Source organism: Anas platyrhynchos, chromosome 2, assembly GCF_047663525.1.
Source record: "Anas platyrhynchos isolate ZD024472 breed Pekin duck chromosome 2, IASCAAS_PekinDuck_T2T, whole genome shotgun sequence".
NCBI lineage: Eukaryota > Metazoa > Chordata > Aves > Anseriformes > Anatidae > Anas > Anas platyrhynchos.
Genome location: NC_092588.1, coordinates 60,878,343 through 60,894,928, shown reverse-complemented (window position 1 = coordinate 60,894,928; position 16,586 = coordinate 60,878,343). Strand labels below are relative to the sequence as shown.

At 41.9% G+C, this 16,586-nt stretch overlaps 1 protein-coding gene and 1 long non-coding RNA gene across 6 annotated transcripts in view; one reads left to right on the top strand and one right to left on the bottom strand.

Annotated features, from left to right (window-relative positions):
* CNDP1 (carnosine dipeptidase 1) overlaps nt 1–5,264 on the bottom strand; it is a 20,619-nt gene extending 15,355 nt beyond the window's left edge. Inside the window, exons 1-4 of one of the 5 annotated variants that reach the window (XM_072034828.1) lie at nt 5,109–5,264; nt 3,153–3,348; nt 620–726; nt 193–315 (exon numbers count right to left, since the gene is read on the bottom strand). The gene's annotated coding sequence lies outside the window, so the exon portion shown is untranslated. Of the gene's footprint in view, nt 1–192; nt 316–619; nt 727–3,152; nt 3,961–5,108 lie in introns of all 5 variants that reach the window. The other 4 variants (XM_072034827.1, XM_072034824.1, XM_072034825.1 and 1 more) reach the window with 4 other exon arrangements.
* On the top strand, nt 733–16,586 carry LOC119715923 (uncharacterized). Its single transcript, XR_005263440.2, has 2 exons — nt 733–954; nt 16,346–16,586. It is a non-coding gene; the product is annotated as an uncharacterized lncRNA (long non-coding RNA).

The following is a 16,586-nucleotide window of genomic DNA, read 5'->3' as shown; positions in this document are numbered from 1 at the left end:
CACAGGAAAATAAAGTCAGAAATCACCTAGTCAGCCAAAAGTATAAAAGAACAATTGACATGAAAAGAAATAAAAATGCACACAGTGGTAGGAGCTAGCTGATTCGCCATCGGGGAAGATAACTGAGATACCTGGGTTTTTATTTAACTTCCTTTAACAACGTTCAACGTTTAGCACTGATAAGTGGCCTACCTTTGGTGGAAGCAGGCAATCGAGCCTCTGTTGCCTCTCTAGCTAAGGGTGTGAGGCTCTGCGAGGTGGCGAATCGAGGCAGCAGCTCTCGAGCCAAGCCCTGATCACGTGCAGTCGCTGGAGCTGTAATGACCACAAGCTGCAGAGGTCCAGACACAGGCACGAAACTTGCCCACATTTGGAGGTGGTTAAATAGCATCATGCCCAGCAAGCCGTGTGACAGCAAGGATTGGGTTTGGTAGAGAGCACAGGTAAAACCTGGCATTGCTAGCAGATGAGGAAACCCCTCCAGGGTGTTTCAGAGAATGGCAATGACAGACCCAGCACTTCCTGATCAAGTTGACCCCTTAGAGAACAAAAATCAAGACCCTGTCTATCAGCACTGCTTTACTGTATTGTGGATGATATTAAAGAAGAAAATCCTCACCTCTTTGTATGCCCTTGTTTTGCAGCTGCTGCTATGGCTGGTGATGAGAAAGGTCTCCTCTGCCACCTGCAGAACAGGGATATTTTATGTCCGTTCACCGATGTGTTCTGCAATTATGAAGGGTTACTTGAGAGTTAAAGATTAACTCTTGGTTTAGATGTTTAATTCTGCTTCTCTATCATATAATAATCCAAGCAGGATATCCAAATCACTACCACACCAACTCGGTAGGGCTTTTCCCGTTCCCTTTCCTCTTCCTTTCCTCTCTGGCCGTTCTCTGGAAGTGCTGGATCCTAGCAGTAACCTCAGCATCAGAAAACATTTAGGCAATGCTGGTAAGTATTGCTGCTTTACAGAGGCATTTTAGAGAAGATGGATTTTGTTTGTTGCCTTTATTTGGAAAATGGAAAGGAAAAAATTTTTTTAAGGGGAAAAATTTATCCCAGGCAGTGATATTCCACTCTTTGGCCACTGAGGAGAAGTAATTCACTATTTTTCTAAGAAATTTTTTTTGGGCTTGTCTGCTCATTGGTTTGCAGTCAGATTAACACTGGTTTAAGAAGATCCTTGCTCTTTTCATAGAAAAAAGGTTCATATGAAAGAATAACAGGAGGTACTGTAGTTACATGTGCTAGCATGCAAAGCTGAGCTACTAGTCTGGTTCTTAACACCCTTAAAACACAGTGAGTACCAAAAGGAAAGCCACACTACACATGAAGAATATTTACTATATTCTGACTTGCTTGGCATTGTACTCACTTAGATGTGGATAGTTTCATCTTTTTGCTGCCATATCTTCCATACAAGAAGTCCTCTGAACTAGTAGCAAATCTCTCATTTCATGCATTATCCTTGTGGTTCTCCATCCACTTTGAAAGCACTGCTGTTCCCATGGTCAGATTCAGTACTAACATTTTGTACTAACAACCATCAGTCTTGCAAGTGAGGTCCTATCTCAGAGCATTACAAAGACCTTTTCATTTAAGGTATTTGTTCTGCCGTTCATTAATATAAATTAATATAAAGCTCATTTGCAAATGAAGTACAAAAGTTGGGGGGAAAAGAGTTTATTTGCATTTAAAATGTTTCTATTTTTACATAAATACTTTCCTTCCTTCACTTTACAACTGTTTCTCACTGGAGTTACTCCTGGCTTACAATACTAGGTGTAAGATTAGAAATAGGTCAACTACATTTGTAGTCATTTAACTGCCTATTTATCACTTTATACTGCCAAAAAACAATATGATTGCTGGGGGGTGAGGCGGGAGAAAGAGTGATTATTACTCTGTAACTTATAAGGAGCAATTAGCAATGAAATAATATTATACCCTATAACTTGGAACAAGGTTTAGAGTCCAGAGCATAAGAGAGTTATTGTTTGATGGTTGTTATCCCATTTATGGAGGATCATAAACATTGACAACATTGCTTAGAAGCCTTTCTACATATGGGCAGTTTTATCTCCTTCATAAAAGCACTGTGATGGTAGCTGATTAACTGCAGGAAAGGCTAACTTATAAGGACAGGTGAAGAACTCTACTCAAATAGTTTGGCTAAATGTTGACAAGGATACCTCCTCCTTGGAATACAGTACGTGTTTAAGCAGGAGGAAATCAGTTACAGGAAATTAAGAGAAGAACTAAAAGAGCAGGATAAAGAAAAGAAGGACCGATGCCTTTGTTTCTCTTGTCCTTTGAAAAATTAAGCTATCCAGGGCAGAGATGGTCTCCTGCTGAGTTTCTCTTACTACATTAGGACAGCAGCCTCGCTTGTTAATGAAGAGTTGATGCAAATAAGAGTAACTTAATTTCAGTGGCATTTAAGCAAAACTAGCATGCCTTAATTGTTACCTTAATTAAAAAGTATCTTAACTAATAACAGTAGTAAGTTTGAGTGAGCAAATACATAAGAAATATGCTGTGGGGAGGAATACTTCATTGGCAGAGAAATTATATGATGGTTTTCAGGACTACCTGTCACTCTCTAAGCAATTACCTCTAGCTCCAGCCAGCTCTTTTTCATTTCTTGAAGGTGTATTTCAGGAGAAGTGGGAAGATATTGTAACGTCATAATCAGTGGTACCTGGTTATTATTGCAGCCTACTGTCATTTCTCAATACACCGCCTCCGTAAAACTGAAATTATCCTTGTCTCCTAGTAGTGTAAATGTGGAACGGAGAGGCCCTTCCACACAACTCCCCCAAATATCTCTCCCTTTCTAGGATTTCTGTGTCTGCTCCCTGTGTGGCAGCAGCAAGCCCTTCCACCTCCTCACTCCTACCCACTTCATGCTGCAGTTTGAGGAGAATTTCCCTGCCATCATCTTTGGAGATGATCCTGACTGATGCCAAAATCTGAGACCAGAATTAAAGCAGTGCTTCCCACTGCAAAAAGCTGTCAGACAGGGGAATGAGATTGCACTGGTAGGGAAGTAAAGAATCCTGAGGCACTGAATAAACAGTTGTTACCTGAACATTGATAATCCCACGTATGGCTGTGGAAGGAGGCTAATTTAGGAAAAACCTTCGTACCCAGGCAAGAGGTCACACAGTGCTTCATGATGGCTACAGACTGTACTCCATGTGAAGCAACGATGCTTAGCACCTCCCAGGAACAGGGCCACCAAGGTTCAAGACACTCTGAAACACCATGTTCTCATCATTTGGCAGCCAGTTCAGCAAGCACTTTGTACACAGATCTCTGAGTATGCAGAGTTTAAATGACAGCCTGGGGAAGAACAAACAAGTCCATGGTCAAGCATCTTTTCCACTTCAGTGCATTGTATGCAGGGATAGGAGACTATTTTTTCCAAGAGCAAAATCTGTAAACTTTTTAACAGTTATGCAGAAGTATTTTCAGATAATAATCATGCTGAAGTGATGGCAAGAGGTTATTCCAGTCTCGATATCCTTTGGACAGCTTTGCTCAGCCAAACCACAGCAGCATTCCCCTGAGGGTGATTAATGCCCTCCATGCAGGTGAGGCTCTTACCCTGTAGATAACTCATACCCAGACAGCAGCTATGCAGCAGCTAGAGGCTGGCTTTACAGGTTTGTGGCATTAGGTTGATGCTAACCATGCAGAACGTGTTTAGGCAGCTCTGGAAGAGCTGCCTAAATGCCACTGTCTTCCAGAAGTAAGTTCTATGGGGCATGGGAGTTGGCAGAGGCAGGAGACAAGTAGCTGAGGTGGTGTGCACCATGCCCCCTCTTCCACACCATGCCTTCGAGGCCGGAGTACTTGTGGCACTTTGCTGATGTCCATGTCCCAGAATCAGCAGACTTTGAAGAAAGCCTGTGAGTGTTTTTCCATTGCAGCCATCCTGTCTTTGAAGGCAAACTGTGAGAATGCCAAAGCAAGCAGAGGGGTTCTTTTGTTAACAAATAGGATTCTCTCTAAAATAGCTTGTAAAATATGTAAAAATACAAGAACTGTTCATACACGTATGAATATACTTGCACATGTATATGCATATGTGCATGCAAACACATCTTGCATCTCACGGCAGCAGATGTTACTGTTGGAAGGTCTGTGTGTCTGTAACATCCTTGAGGAGGAGCGTGAGGTATTTTACAGCACATCTCTTCTATCAAAGCGCCCCTGTTTATATTAAGGGTAAAATAAATGCTGCTAGAGCCCAGAGCAGACGTGCACGTTAAGTTGAGCCTCTGTACCAGTGATGTGTTATGCAAATCATGCCATCGACGGCCCGTTTTTGTGAAAGATGAGATATCATCTCAACAAAAGCAGGGACAGATAATTACAAGACTGGTGCCGTTGGTTAGAAAACTAATTCATATCTAGACACCTTATTAAATGCCTGCACGTAGGCTCTGAGCCTGCTAACAAGTGAAGTGGATCCTTGACAAGCGGATTAAGATCTTTGGATGAGGTGCTATAATCTTAATTACAATTTCTGTGGAAAACGGGCCCCTACTTGTTCCACCAGGATTTATAGTCTGGACTTAAAATGTTTTCCCTACAGATAAGTATTTTTTGCTCTGTTACAGAATCTTCAAGTGGAGGAGAGGCTTCTTGTATGTCCAAACAGCCTTCCAATAAAAGTGCAGCACATGCCTTGACATGGCTTAAAAGGCAGTGATGGCTTCGCATTTTTTGTACTAAAGGAACCTGAACATTTAGAACTGATGGTTTCATAGCTTTTAGCTTCAGAGGAATCAGTTCTGAAAATCAGTTTTGGATATAAACCATTAATCCAGCCTTTAATTCCACACTCCACGTGCCTAAATCCTTAAATAAACTTTGGAATTTCGGTTGAAATATTTTAAATAATTCACAAATATGCATAAAGACTGTATCCATTCACTGCACTTCAGAGGGATGGACATCACATATTGGATACACATTGCCTGAATGACAAGACTTGTGCACTTAAGATGAGTAACACATCCCTGCCTTTGGTTTTCATCTGTTTCTGAAGAAAGTTTCCTGCTTAGGGCCCCGAATACAAAGGTATAGTTACCTACCATTGAGAGAAAGCGCTGGCCTGCAGGTGGTCTCTTTCTGCCATGCAGAGTTGAATTGGAGGTGTCAGCCAGCCCTCAGCTCACAGAGCTGCTGACTGCTTGGATCCACCCCTGGTGCATCCCCACCTGCTGCAGGGCTCCAGCTTCCCCTGCAAGGCTCTCACCCAACTATCAGCATCCAAACCCATGCTGCGCTCCAGCCCTTCCCACCACCACCATCAGCAGCTTGCTCTGAATCTAAAATCTGGGGAACAGAAAGCAGTCATGTGGCCAAGCACAAGGGTGTGTGAGAGACAGAAGGACAAATACTGAAACTTATCAGAGGAAAAAATGGAAAACTTTTCTGCCACAGACACAATTCTATACAGCCAAAAGGCCCAAGCATATCCTGGGGTGCATTAAGCATGACATTGCTAGCCAGTCAAGGGAAGAGGTTGTTCTGCTCTGGTGTGGTCTCATCTTGAGCACTGTGCACACTTTTGGTGACTAGAGTATAAAAAGGACATAAAACCATTAGAGTGTGTCCAAAGAAGGATGGCCATGAGGATGGTGAAGGGTCTAGAGGGCAAGACTCAAGGAGCAGCTGAGGCCCCTTGGTTTGCTCAGCCCCGAGCAGAGCAGGCTGAGGGGAGGCCTCATGGCGGCCTGCAGCTCCCTCACGAGGGGAGCGGAGGGGCAGGCGCTGAGCTCTGCTCTCTGGGGACAGCGACAGGACCCGAGGGAATGGCATGGAGCTGGGGCAGGCTGGGGGTTAAGCCTTTATCAGAACAAAGCCAAACCTTGTGTTTAGCAGTTTTTTGTAGGTCAAAATTCTGGATTCCAGACTAGCACAAAAAAACTTATTCCTCTTGTGGTCTTCACTTTTCCATGAAACCTCTCCCCTTTCATGCTATAGAGGTTAGGATTGGCTTTTTTTGTTTGTTTTTATCCTCTCCACGTTGATACCTATGGGAAACTGGCTGGGCAAGTAGATTTCAGCAACAAAACCTACCTGAAAAGCATAAACAAGTTTTACATGTAATTTAGGGGCAGGTAAATAGGGACTGAAGATAACAGCATGATGAGATGCACCCAGTTTTCCCAGCACATTTAGAGAAGCCCAGATATATTTACAATGCCAGCCTTTAATCTCCCCATTTGCAAACAAGTCTGCTTTCATTTATCTGATCATCCACTGCTGAGGCAAAGGAAAAGCAACCATGGAAAGTACTATCAGAGGCAGAAGAGGTCTCCATTTCCAAAGCAGTAATTAGGTGAAAAACTCATCTGGAGGAGTCTGTCACATGGTGGACATAAGGAGACAAAGTCCAAACTGTCCATTTTGTATCTTACATGGGTGATTCCAGCTGAACAGAGCTGGCTAAGGTTCTTCAACAGTGTGCAGAATTCCCTACCACATGTAAACAGACCTGTTATCTATCTAGACTTGCTCCTTCTTGACTAAGAAGAGAAGATGTACTCTGTGGAGATATTAGAAAGATAACACAACTCACTTAACTGAGGGTATATGGGGATTCTGCAAGAGAGAGACAAGTTTTTTCTCATAGTCAAATTTCAAAGAGCCACGTCTATAGCTAAATAAATAAATAAATGTGTCAACCTGAAGTAGCATGGACTGGGGACCAAGTCCTCAAGCTCCCCAAGCCAAATCAAATTTTTAACTCCGGACCACTTACCTGCCGGCTTCCAAACATCTTCACGGGGAAGTAGCACCACCAGGGTTTTCCTGTTCTGTGTACTCACCACCCATGTTACTAGCTCACAGAGTCTCCAAAACTATTTCACAGAGATGGTAGAAAACATGAAGAAAAAGCAGCCTACTCTGGAACACTGAGTTCATTTCGCCAGGACAGTAGAAAAGCACCCTACACAACCTCAACCTCAAACTGCCCTGGAGTGGCAATTCCTCCTATAACTCCTCATGCTTCCTATATAGTAAAGGTCAAATGATCCCCACCTGGCAGATTTCACTTCACATATGTGGAGTCATGAGACCTTGTGGAATAGGCTCATCAGCCTAGGTTTCAATGTTTAAGGTTCAATTGCTCCTTATTGCTAATAGAAATAACCTGACAAGGGGCTTAGTAGTTAGAGTTGACCTAATGAATTAAATACAAAAAGCATGTAAGGGTCATATTGCTGCTAGTCATTCTGTGAGGAAAATTAGTACAGAGCCTGTTAAAGTAAGATAAATCAACATAAATAAAAGAAATAAATAAAAGAAAAAAGAAAATGACCTAAAAGGCAAAATTGCCATCATAGATTTTCATCTCTCTAGTCATGACAGATAAGAATATAGCAATCAGAAAGACTTTACTTGACATTAATGTTGCTTAAATTTGCTTTTCTGAGATCTCTTCTTTATGCCGGACTTGTCAAAATCTAGCACCATGACCTCCGAATGCAGTATTTACTTTGGCTGCATATAAACTCTCACGTATAAATGCCAGGATCCGGATCCTCACTCCCTATTCAGGTCAAGGACCGGGCTGAAAGTTTTGGCTTTAATTTGGTTACATGACTACATTGCTGTCCTCGTGGTTTCCCCCAGCCCGCAGCTAAGCACCACACAGCCGTTCGCTCGCCCTCCCCCCTCCCTCTCTAGGATGGGGGAGAGAAATAGGAAAATGAAGCCTGTGGGTCGAGACAGAGACAGTTTATTAAGACAGGAAAAAAAAAAAACAAAAAAAAAAAAACACAAACAAACAATAATAATAACGAGAATAGTACTGCTACTACTAATGTGTACGGAATAAGTGATGCACAATGCAATTGCTCACCACCCACTGACCGATACCCAGCCTAACCCCAAGAAGCCAGCCCCCCCATCTCGGCTAGGCACGCCTATATATTGCTCAGCATGACCCCATACTGTACGAAATGCCCCTTTGGCCACTTTGGGTCAGCTGTCCTGGGTCTGTCCCCTCCCAGTTCCTGCTGCACCCCCAGTCTGCCTGCTGGTAGGACAGAGCGAGAAGCTGAAGCGTTAATGTAAGCACGGCTCTGCAACAATTCAAACATCAGCGTGTTCATCCTAATCCACAACATAGCACCCTACCAGCTCCTAGGAGGAAAAATAACTCTACCCTAGCTGAAACCAGGACAGCTGTTTTCTGGCAGGTCGCGGGGAGAAGATTGGCTGGCTTTGTTGGGGGAGCTTCTGTACATGTGGCTTTTAGGCTGCAGCCAGCGTGTTCCTCTAGATCTGGAAATTTGAAGATGGCTGAGTGGTTGGAAAGCTGCCAGGCAGAGAAGGACCTGGGAGTATTGGTGGACAGTCGGCTGAATATGAGCCAGCAGTGTGCTCAGGTGGCCAAGAAGGCCAACAACATCCTGGCTTGCATAAGAAGCAGCGTGGCCAGCAGGGCTAGGGAGGTGATCGTCCCCCTGTACTCGGCTCTGGTGAGGCCGCACCTCGAGTACTGTGTTCAGTTTTGGGCCCCTCGCTACAAGAAGGACATCGAGGTGCTTGAGCGGGTCCAAAGAAGGGCAACGAAGCTGGTGAGGGGCCTGGAGAACAAGTCCTATGAGGAGCGGCTGAGGGAGCTGGGCTTGTTCAGCCTGGAGAAGAGGAGGCTCAGGGGTGACCTTATTACACTCTACAGGTACACAAAAAGGAAGCTGTAGCGAGGTGGGGGTTGGTCTATTTTCCCATGTGCCTAGTGACAGGATGAGGAGAAATGGCCTAAAGTTGTGCCAGGGGAGGTTTAGGTTGGATATTAGGAAGAACTTCTTTACTGAAAGGGTTGTTAGGCATTGGAATGGGCTGCCCAGGGAAGTGGTTGAGTCACCATCCCTGGAAGGCTTTAAAAGACGTTTAGATGTAGAGCTCAGTGATATGGTTTAGTGGAGGACTGGTTAGTGTTAGGTCAGAGGTTGGACTCAGTGATCGTGGAGGTCTCTTCCAACCCAGATAATTCTGTGTTTCTGTTGCAGTCTCCCAGCTCAGAGCTAACCACCAGTTAGTCTGGTGCAATGGATTTGTGTGTTCCTTGCACTAGCTGTTCCTTCACCTCCTCTTCACATACAAGGACACACGTCTCTTTCACGCTCCTACAGGAGTAAACAAGCCAGGAGAGATTAAAGCCTCTTTCTTCAGGTCAGTAAGATCCCTGCCTTTGGTTTCATTGAGAATTCAGGCCCTAACAACTCAAGTGTCTTCTGGACGGTGTTTCTTCTGGATAGGATAATTTCATTTCCCTTTTGAAGACTTACAGGGATGTAGTAACAAAAGCAAAGGCATAAAACAGTACCTGAGGCACAGGCTACTTTTCAGCCTGCAGCAGACTATAGGTATGATATCATCCCTATATCATATACCATGTTATCATATCAGGAAATGTAGAAAACTGCCTGTTGCTTCTCAGGTTTAAAGTTTAAAAAAAAGTTGTTTATTAAAAAGTAATGTTGTTTTAAGGCATTTCACCAAATATGTAATATTTGGTAGAAACCAGACAACAAATGAAAGGGAAGAAGAAATAGTAGAAGGTATTTGCATGGCCTTAATTTACATGGCAATGGACAACAACGACAACCTGCAGTGATTTACAAGTGCCTTCCACCATTCACCCTTGAGACAGAAAACTGGGATTCCCATATGATGTAAAGGGGAGTGCAATCCCTCTCAAAATACAAGAGCCTGGCAGACGCTACTGAGTACTGAAAACGTTAAGGCTAGGCAGCACCGAACTCAACAGAGAAGGGAGGCTGAGTCTCCCTGGCTGTTCACGTAACAGACAAGAGCCTCAGCTTTTAGCCCAAAGCAACGGTTCGTAGTGCCAGGCGGGGAACTAGTTCTTAAGCCAGGGACCATTTCAGCATCTTTAAAGCTACAGAAAGGTTTGAAGGCTCTGTGGAATCGTGTTCCTGGCACAAAAATCTGGGGACCAGGACTGGGCAAGTGGGGCGCAAGTGTGTTGGGGAGCAAGCTCTCTGGGCTGATTACTAGGGCTTTAAACTAGGTTTGATGGGGGAAGGGAGGGGAGCTAAAGGGGACAGAGAAGGGCTGGGGGAAGTCCTCACTACTGTTATAAACGGCTCAGTCTTCAAAATAGGACTATAATGAAAGTTCACAATTTACTTAAGGAATAGAGGTAAGCAAACAGCGCTGGGTGCGCCGGGAGTCTCTGCTCCACCAAGACGCACCCCAGTTACATCAAGCAGCTGATTTTTATGCTCCTAGGCTAACGCATATTCATTACTGCTTCTAAAGCAACCAGGGTTATTATAATTAGTTTCCAGAATCCGAACCCTCCTACTGGAGCATGCGTATCAGTCTCTGGCTGTCCCTCTGGGGGTCTCTCATGCTGAAGGTTCATAGTCTTCCTCCCTCTTGTCCTTCTCCTTTGTCCAACTTGGCTGTATGGCAGAGACTTGTGCAGCGTCGCCTGCAAGCTTTGTCTTTTAGTCATTCTTCAGCTTTCCCCGTCTCCTTAGTCTCCTGGCCAGATATCAGAGACTTGCATGGTGTCCCATGCAATAGTCATAATACTATTCAGCTATTCTGAAACCCCCCCCCCCAGATATCAGAGACTTCAAGGAAAAGCCTACAAATACATTTCCCTTCAAGCTCTCTATTGACACGAATTGCTAAAACATTCCTTTGCAAGGTACAAGGACTATATACATTAGTATGATGATTAGAACTATATACATTAGTATATATTAGTACTTTCCAACTATGGAAAGTACTGTCAGAGGCAGAAGAGGTCTCCATTTCCAAAGCAGTAATTAGGTGAAAAACTCATCTGGAGGAGTCTGTCACATGGTAGACATAAGGAGACAAAGTCCAAACTGTCCATTTTGTATCTTACGTGGGTGATTTCAGCTGAACACAGAGGTGCCACAGCTGGCTAAGGTTCTTCAACAGTGTGCAGCATTCCCCAGCAAATGTAAACAGACCTGTTATCTATCTGGCTTGCTCCTTCTTGACTAAGAAGAGAAGATGTACTCCGTGGAGGTATTAGAAAGATAACTCAACTCACTTAGCTGAGGGTATAGGGGGATTCTGCAAGAGAGAAGCAAGTTTTTTCTCATAAATAGTGAAATTTCAAAGAGCCACTTCTATATCAAGATAAATAAATAAATAAATGTGTCAGCCTGAAGTAGCGTGGCTGATTCCTTTTGAATTATCTCAGCATGGTGTCATTTTATCCGGAGATTTCATTCATCCCCGTGACTGGTAATTGGGCCCTAAACTGGATAACAGATTTAGTGGGATCAAGCTCTCAAATTCAAAGCACCATGAAAACTAAGTTTTTCATCTTTAAACTGAAAGATAAATGGATGTTATCCAGGTGACACATGCCACTTCAAATGCTGAAGTAAGGAGTTTACAGGGTAGGGGGTTTTGGCATTTGGTGCATTTCTTGTTAATATGAAGATACAAGTCACTCCTTGACCCTGACAATCTTGAAAGCTCTGAATATTGATGAGTCTGAAAAATGAGTGGCAAAGCTAGAAAATTTATGCATCATTTGCCAATATATCTGTCTTACCTAAGTAACTAATTCTCCCTAACTCAGGACTACAAGAGGCTTTTTTACCATTTAGCTATGTTTGCTAGTTTTGATTAGTAGAATAATGTAGAAGGTTTAAAGGACTCAGGATGGCATGTGAAGTGTATCAATACAGATAAAAGGATATTTGGAACAGATTAATTACAATCCTTACTTTTTCCATTATGTTCTTATCCAAAGTGCGTGAAATTAAGATTTACTGTCTCACTCTATTACAAAGCAAAAGAGTTTCCAAACAACTATATTACAGGTTGAAATCCCTGTGCTCTGCACTTTTGATTTAGATCCAAAAGTAAAGTAGGCTCTCAGATTCATGGAACACTCTCATCTTATCACTCCAAACTCTTGCATTCAGTAATTGCAAAAGACTAATACAGTGTGCCAGATTGTTAATTATTTTTAATGAAATCAGAGTGCTTTTGAATTTAGATGATTAGAAACAGGTACATGCATCTAAGTGTATGAACAGATTACTAGGTACCTCTGAATATATTAGCCTCACTCCTGTGAGGATGTCTGTGAATTTAAGAGGATGAAGAGACTGCCCTACTGGAGACCATGTGCTACTGAAAGAAGGAAGTTAGCATTCTAGATTCCTTGGTTTTAATTTTAGCGTTAAGTCTCGTTATTTTCAGAACCTTTCCTCTACATCCTTAAAGAGTTGTGGTCTGTCAGTGGCAGAGATTGAGTCATTAAAACTTTCTTCCACGTAAATCAAATTACAGGAAAGAGATAGAGGAGTATTTATTACTGAAGCTCTCTCAGCTTCCTCTAATGAGGTCAGAGAAGCTGAACAAGTTTTACATTTGGAGCAGATAATGCTAATCAGCTGTTACTGAGCACTGCTTCAAGGTGACTGCTGTGTCCCACTAAATCTGTCATATTTGCTCATAGATACTTGTGGAACTACAACGCATTAAAAAAGTGAAATGTATCAGCTTAAATATTCATTTTTTAGGTTGATGACTCAATTACTTGTCATATCATATAGGAACAATTTCACAAAGTGAGCAGTGTAATACAGCATCTTTTCCTATTAATATAGGATTGAGTACATCTAGTGCTCCCTTTTCCATGGGGAAAAAAAAAAAAAAAAAAAACACTTCAAATGTGTTTGCTGCTTTTTAGTGTATTTCTATTTTAAACAAATGAATGTATGATTTTTCAGTTAAAAACATTTCATTTGCCCCATTTCTCAGAACCCTCCTTCAAAACTCCCTTTAGATTTACAAAATAAGGACTTCTGAATGGATCTTTTAAGGTAATTAAAACTATCATATATGAGTATCAGACAACTCCGCATAAAGCTTCCAAATATTACGTGCGGCTCTACCAACTTCATAAACAGACAAATTCCATTAAGCACCATTTGCAGATCAGTGCAAAGGAATGTCAGCAAACGAAAGCCCAGAAGCTAACAAGTTCTGGCTGCCCTTACTTCAGGGACACATTTATGCAGTTACTTACATGTTTCATACAAAGCCTTTGACTGTATTTTTGACACCCGTTCCCTACCTCTTTCCCTTTCCATTATCTTCACATTCAAGTTCTCATTATTGACGTCTCAGGATTGAAATTGTTGTGGGACTATCGGTCATTGGTAACCAACACGTGCTTGAGCTTCCAAGGCAGATAGCTTTCCTCCTTCTTGAGCTATACTTTGATCATATATAAAGACTTCAGATTTGCTAATTCCTTTTACTTCCTGCCTAAGAGAGCAATAAACAGTCCTCTGAAGACTCACTCTTTAAATAAAAACACTAAATGTCTCGATATATGTAGACATAAGCAGTGGTCTTCAAAGGATCCTTCCTTAAATGCTATTTGTATGCATTGCTCATGAACCCAAACTTTACTACGGCTCGTCCTTCTGTACAGACAGCTCAATTTGTGATTGACTGCTGTGGGGCACACTTATTCACTAACAGCTAACACAGAGGAGAGGGCTCTACACAATGGCTTCCTTAAGTATCTTCCTGAAAACTGAACATATTTCACTCTCAAATAGTATTTGAGCACTTTGTGCTGTGGGTCAGCTTTGTTGCTATAGATTATAGCTATATATTTAAAGTTATCATGGTGGAATTCTCTTCTATTTTTTGTGGAGACCTCAGAGGATGCAACAGGTCTCATGATTCACACGAATTGCTAAGAAATTATGATAAAAGAAGGTGCTCAACTGTATTTGTTGCCTCATTTTTCAGTCTAAAAGGCAGAAACATAAGAGGTCCATGGCCTGTCTTCATGATTGAGAAGAACATAAGCCTGCCCAGACAGAACGAGGACACTGCACAAACATGCCAGCATTAGCTGGCCCATCTCATTGGCATGCATTTTAAGCAGTCCTCAAGAAATCTCAGAATCTCTAAGGATATGCAAAATTAATAGAAAGATGAATATTTAAAAATACTAGAAAAACATGCCTTAGCATTCAGGGTTTGTCATAACCTAACATCATGATCTGGATTGGTATAATCAAGCTAGCAAGGGATAGAATCAAAATTATCCACAAATAAGGTTTTCTGTGCAGACTAAGCAGATTCTCTGAAGAGTGATTTAAATCCTCTGCATAACTTTATTAATTATAAGGAAAATGATTTACTCAGATTGACTCCTCATAATGTAAAAGCATATTTAACACATTTAACACATGAATCTATTTTAATGGAATGAGTTCAGATGACAAAAAGTTATGTTTTTAAGCTAATACTTGGACAGAATGAACAAATTCAGATTCTTTATCTAGATCACCTATTATTTCCACATTGCTTCAAGATCACAAACACGATGTTTTTGATTATAGTCTATCCTGTAACCTTACATAAAAAGGTTTTAATTTAGTTTCTACATCTAAATTCATTGCGCTAAACCAAAGGTGGCACCTTGTGATTGATAAACCTAAAATGGATTGTCACCTAGTCGATAATCAGGACAGAGTTTTTAATATGCAATATGCTCCCTAGTACAGCAAAAAAAAAAAAAATTGACTTTTAAGACATTTGGGCTTTTTCTGCATTCCCTATTTCTGCAGTGGTTTCACCACGTGGACAAGTGACTGTAAAATGCATATCGTAGATCTCCTTCCATGCTTGGTGTAAGAGAAATGAAAGCACACACCAACTTGACTTGAGAATAGCAACATGCCCCTGACCATGAGATTTCTTGATTTCTAATCAGAAATCAGGCTGTTATCAAACATTAGGCAACAGGGCAGAAGAACGCACCTAGCTCTTCCAGGCCTATAGATATTGTTTGTTGTCAGCCACCTGTTTATGAAGTCACCTTCCCTTCTGCAAGTAATCCTACCAGGTCCCCAGAATTGATTTCCAGGTAACTGTTTCTGCTGACTTAAGTGTTATGCAATTCCATCAAGTTTGTCCGGAAGGAAAACTGAACAAGAAAAGATTATGTTGGGGGAGGAGAAAGTACAAAGGTGATCCAAGAACTTCCACGTTAGTATTTGAAGGAGTTCAGCATGGTTTGGCTAAACAGAAAAGCTCACCAATTTAAGACCATGTGGTGTCACCACGACCTCATGTCATTTGGGTCAACAGGCAGTAAGCTGAGCTCCTGTCCTACTGAACCGTAACAGCCAAGTAGTAGATGAGTAAAATCAGGGTGTAAAAACACCTTGAAACAAGAGTAAGCAGTAAGCTAAGCAGGCACATATTGGTACCCCTTATTGGCCCAACCAACTTTCAGACAGATTAGAGAAGTGCATAAACCTACTCATTTGGATAGTTTTGCTACCCTTTTCTTGGAACTAGAAAGCTGGCACATTTCTTCTCAGAAAAATTGGAGACTAATTGGAGATTAACTGCTCACCTTTGTGAAGTTGTTTCAGGCATAACTCTGCCCCAAACTATAGTGACTGTAGGTAAAGAGCATGAGGAAGGAACTGCAAAACCAACAAGGATGTTTTCCAGTACTTACCACCATGAGATACTTAGCACAGTGAAAATGCGCGTGAGCTACATTGGCTAGCCAACATCTGCAGTCGTACTCTGCTCCTGGTGCTACCTCTCCCTGACCAGAAACCAGTTTGGCAGTCAAGCCACTTCCCTTGGGAGACTTTTAATGAAAATATATTAAGGGACATTTACACAAGTATTCGTGTTAAATGTTAACTGGAGCTGATCAACCTTTCAGTACACAGGTAAAAATCGACAGTATAAAGTTGTGTGTGGAAAATACCAAGCATACACCCAGCAGATGGTGCTGTGATGTTGTGTTTCACTGATACTTTTTTCCACATTTAACTATTTCACATTTTATGTAATGTCAAGCTTCTGTCTTCTGTGAATGCTGCTACTGAAACAACTTGGGCTACTAAGAATATAACAAACCCTTTGTGCAATGCACAAGCATGCAAAGATGTGGCAAACCAGGTCTCTGCAACAGATAGTTTTCCAGAAGTCTTCAAGAAGCTAGTTTTGAAGTAGGTAGCCAGCAGAAGCAAGCAGGTACCACCTGTCCTTTTTGCCTGCACTGTCTATTCAAGCCACATTCAACTGCTTTTTGGGTGTCTTTAGGCAGTAACAAGAGACAACATCCGTATTTTGAGGTAACATACAGCTTCCCAATTTGGAAACTATAAATCTAAACAAACATTAAGTCCCTATAGTCTCACAAAGGACCCAACATTTTAGCAGCTTACTCAAGTGCTTAAATAGGCCCCTTCATTTTGCTCAGACCAAATCATTTTAATCTTTTCCACAGGAGTCTGGCACTACCTGCATGATGAAATATTTCTGCTGCCTATCCAATTGGATCAGCTTCCAAGATTCTTCCACAAACCCCTGAAGTTACTTTGCTCTATTGTGGACACTCCTCAGAAGTCTGCCATACTGTGATTACTCGAGGAGCATAGGATCTGGTGCAGTATTTTCAGTGCAGAACTTGAAGAAATTAACTGGTTCTCAAAACAACAGCTACAAGTGACATTAAAACTACAAGCATG